Here is a 5067-nt window from a genome sequence, read left to right on the forward strand (position 1 = left end):
ACATATTGTTGTGTGTGATTCGGTGAGTGAGTGCAAGCGAGCATTGAATCAAAGTTTATCTGTTCCTTTTATCCAAAGTAGGATAAAAGCGATATCTTTGGGCCCCTCGATGATTTAGTGATGACAAACGTAAATGCTCGGTCGGCCTAGGGCTAATTTGATTTGTTCAATTAGTCAGTCGTCATAAATCAGAAGTCGAGAAATAGTACAGAAAGAATGATTATAAATAATGTCTTACGATATCTAGAATGGAGGAATATATGATACCTTATCTAAAGGACATGCGTATCTGATAGGATTAGAGTTAACAGCGGCTTTGGAAAGCTACGATTGCAGATCAGGATCTGAAGTCATACGCAGAATAGTTATTAGACTTATCCAAGTGGGAGACTGTTGGATTAGTGTCTAAGTCCATAACTATTTTGGTATATACTTGACCCGATGGTGCATGGTCCTTTTGGGTTGCCTTCACCAAAGCAACTTGATAGGATGAATTATGGAGAGAAAGGATTAAATATGATTTATTAATATATTATGGGAATAATATATTAAAGGAGAAATCATATTGTTTAATTAATATTAGTCAAGAATTAATAAGAATTAAGTTTGTGACTAAAAGAGGTTAATGAAACTTAAGGGACTGGAATTGTAATTATAAGATAATTGCAATTGGGCTATGGATTGCCTTATATTGTAAGGTTGGACGAATTCTATGGGGAAACCCATTGGAAATCGTCCAAGGCCTTTAAGGAAAGGAGTCCATGGGTTGCTTAGGGCTTAAGCATCCAAATTAGGGTTTCCTTGTTAGATAACCCTAATAGCCTCACTATATATAGAACCCTTATGCTCCAAAAACGTGGTGAACCAGTTGTCTAGGGTTTCCACACGTTTTTGAGAGCCTCCTTCTCTTCTCTTCTTCATCCTCTTGCTCTTGGTGTTTGTGAACCATTAGAGGAGTGACATTTGTGACTCTAAGCTTTCTAAAGTCATAAGAAGGAGGATTAGAGATTGTTATTACTACATAACAATCATGGTATGATCTAAACCCTAATTATATGTTATATAGATTATCATATGCTAGATCTAGGGTTTATAGTCTTGGATAAATTGCATGTACAATAGAGAAACCTAGATCCAAGCATTAGGGTTTGTATGAGCACATAGGATGTTCTTATGACCAAAACCCATCATTATCTTGACCTAAAAAAAATAGGTATTGGTGGCCGAACTAAAATGCAAATATCGCCACCTATGTGAGGAAGTGCTTTACCTGCACTAAGGTCAAAACCGAGTACCAGAAACCATCGGCTCTACTACAACAACTCGAAATTCCCAAATGGAAAGGGGAACAAGTTGCCATGGACTTCATCACGAACCTACCCAAGACGCCTAGCAGTTTTGACACGATTTGGGTAGTAATTGATCGTCTGAAAAAGTCTATCCATTTCCTACCCATTAAGGAAACGGATAAAATGGAGAAGTTAGCCAAGATTTATGTCAAGGAAATAGTGTGGCTACATGGCGTACCTACATTGATAATTTAGGACAGATAGAGTCGATTTACGTCCCGGTTATGGCAATCAATGCAACGAGCATTAGGAACTTGGCTCGATATAAGTACCACCTATCACAATAAACAGATGGTCAAAGCGAGAGGACCATACAAACCCTAAAGGATATGCTCAGAGCATGTGCGATAGACTTTGGAGATGCATGGGATGTTCACCTATAATTGGATGAATTTTCCTATAACAATAGTTATCACACGACCATCAAGGTTGCACCGTTCGAAGCACTTTATAGGAGAAAGTGTCATTCGCCGTTGTGCTGGGCGGAATTTGGTGGCACCCAACTACTAAAGAAGCATGTTGTAAACACGTTGCTAAATGGACCTGAGATTATTCACAAGTTTACTGACAAGATCGTGAAGATAAAGGAGAGGTTGAGAACGTCTCGTGATCTTCAGAAGAAATATGCCGGCTTTCGACCAAAATCACTTGAATTTCAAGTTGGGGATAAAGTCATGCTAAGAGTATCTCCTTGGAAAGGAGTTATAAGATTTGGCAAGAGAGGCAAACTCGATCCACGATACATAGGAACTTTTGAGATCCTTTCCAGAATAGGCTGAGTAGCCTACCGACTCGCTCTACCCCAAGAGCTCAACAAGGTACACATTGTCTTCCACGTTTCGAACCTTAATAAATGTCTCTCATAATGCACACTATTTGTAACTCTCAGTGAGATCCAGATCGACATGAAACTCAATTTCGTAGAGGTGCCAATCGAGATCATGGATCATGTAGTCAAGAGGCTTAAGCAAAGCCGCATTCACATAGTCAATGTACGATGGAACTCTAGACGAGGACCGGAGTACACATGGGAACGTGAAGATCAAATGAGGAGCAAGTATCCCAATTTATTTAAGAACTCCCCAACTACATGCTAAATTTCAGGACGATAATTTTTAACGGGGGAGGATGTGACAACCTAGAGAATATGTCACCAAATGCCGCTAAAACTTAACGATAGGACATAAGAATGTAATAAGGACAACCTTGTAACCACCCGATATATTTTAATATATTTGAAATTTTCATCCTTAATTACATCAACCATTAGGCTCAAAAATAAATGTGCAAAAAGTCGCGACACTTTGAGAGCATGTTAGCATATTTAGACTCCTTAAGCTACCGCGGTTCCAGAGACATAAATTTATATTTACCGTAATTAAAAAATTACAACGACAAAAACTACAAGGAGATTGGTTGACTTTTGGAGAAAGTCACCAACTAGACAATCGTAGTACCACTTAAAATAGGAATTATGACGCAAGGAACGCCTGAAACGGACATCACGTGTGAGAGTTTTGATTTTTATAAGATTATAACATTAATAAAAACACGCCGAAAAATGAAAGTCAAAACTAGACAAAAACGACCAGCAGGAAAGTTGTAGAGAATGACGATACCTACATGAATATATAAGAGTCGTTGAGAACGGATTTTGTATACGAGAGTTACAAAATTTTAAAGTTTAAGTTTTACCGTTATGCATAGTGCGTCGTGCGCACTGACACCTAATTGTGTCGAGATACGGGATGACATGGCATACTGGGATGAGGACACATGGCACAATGCAATTCACGTGTATTTACGCCTCTCGAAGTGCTAACTTGTTGTGTCTACCCTAAACCAACGTTTTCAAACTCATAGGTGAGTTCACGGCCCATTTTCAACTCTTATCGGGGGGAGGGGGGATACATGTCTAAATTACAACTTTACATAGTAATCACTAATTATAGTTATATAATTATGCCCATAGCATTACGATAATATTAGGCCAGTAGTTACTTGCCCAAACTCTTTAGCTAATATTATGCCTAGTTGTTATGTTGAACCACTATGATAGATAAGATCATACCTACTTATCACGCTGGCCAGTTTCTAGGAAACGCCGAAACTCGTTGTTATAGCCACCTTTGGATAAGCTTAGTACCTAGTGTTACTCTGCCCAAATTCTCGGCTATACTAAACACAAACTATATATATATATATATATATATATATATATATATATATATATATATATATAAAATAAGTATATCGTATAAAACACAACATGAATAACAACACGACCGACCTGGGGAGGCCCCCACGACAAGAGTTAGAAGGGACACGGTTCATCAACACGTTGATTGATATTCAGCTAGCGCCCGACCTATAATCATTAATTCTTAAATGGGCGAGAGAGATATGTATATATCTATATAGGATTGACACTCCTACTTGTGGTTGCTAGCTACTAACCGACAACAAATCGAAGCAGGCCTAACTTTCTAACCATAGTGACGTCCGATGAAGCTTCACATTATTTCTTTCGGGATCAACAGTCATAAATCGATAATAGGAACTCATCGTAACTTTGTAAAACTAAAAATAGTTATCATAGACTACTATTAGGTTTAATCCAACTAGGTAGTGATAGTACTCACAAACTCTAGGAAGCGAGTTTAGATCAACCAACACTCAACTATCTTAGACTCCCACTAGGTACCTACATAGTACTTAGAAACTCAAAGAAATGAGTTTAGGATAAACAAAACAATTTAAATATCCACACATGTTTTATAACAATAAAACCTGTGGACTCACCAACATTATGTTGACCTCTCAAACCACATGTATTCTCAGGAGAATAAACCCGCCCGAAGAAAGAGATAACTCCGGTGATGTAGTCTGGAACCTATGTGATTTGCTTTTGTACTTGGCTTTCGTAAACTACATGTACCTCGAAAAATTATGTAATATATTTTATTCAATGAATAAATGGTTATGTTGTTTAGTACATCATGTGTATTATTTAATGTGTATCTTGGCTTGAGATCCCAACATTCTAACGTCGCACAGCTTGGCGCTTCCGCTATCGGCCAGGGGTGTGACACATCTTACCTATGTATTAATTATTAAGTCATTTGTACATCTTAAAAACTAAAGGAAATCTTATGTAGATATCTAACATCTTCATTACTCAATACGATCTTAGTAACTTCCATGTTCATTACCAAACATTCCATTCCCCTAATAAGCTTTATGACACTTTTAATAATCTATTAATAAACACTTATATCTCTTATTATACCTTGGAATTCCCGATTCCATTAGTTTCATGTGTTGGAATATGACTCTTGAGTTTACGAACTCTAAATCCCATTTAACTTCTAAAATCATATTTTGATAAATCAATCATTAATAATCCAACAAACATATGATCTAGTGTTTCACTTAATGATAGATTACATTCCTTTAACAAACCAAAATGAAGTTATGCATTCTAAATCTCATTAATAGCTATTGGAAACCTAGATCATGCTTGAACACATATGTAACATCCATTTCCTGGTATTTATTTGTGTTTACCTTAATCTAATTAGTTTATTGAAAACTGTAACTTGTGATTTCAACCTAAAAGCGTGAGGCACTTTTCTGAAGTTTGCGCGGGGCGCTTTCCAGCCCAGCCCAATTATGGGATTTTAGGGTTTAATGAGTACTTAATCACACTTATGGCCTA

Source organism: Lactuca serriola, chromosome 9, assembly GCF_051521515.1.
Source record: "Lactuca serriola cultivar US96UC23 chromosome 9, Lser_US96UC23_V15, whole genome shotgun sequence".
Taxonomy (NCBI): domain Eukaryota; kingdom Viridiplantae; phylum Streptophyta; class Magnoliopsida; order Asterales; family Asteraceae; genus Lactuca; species Lactuca serriola.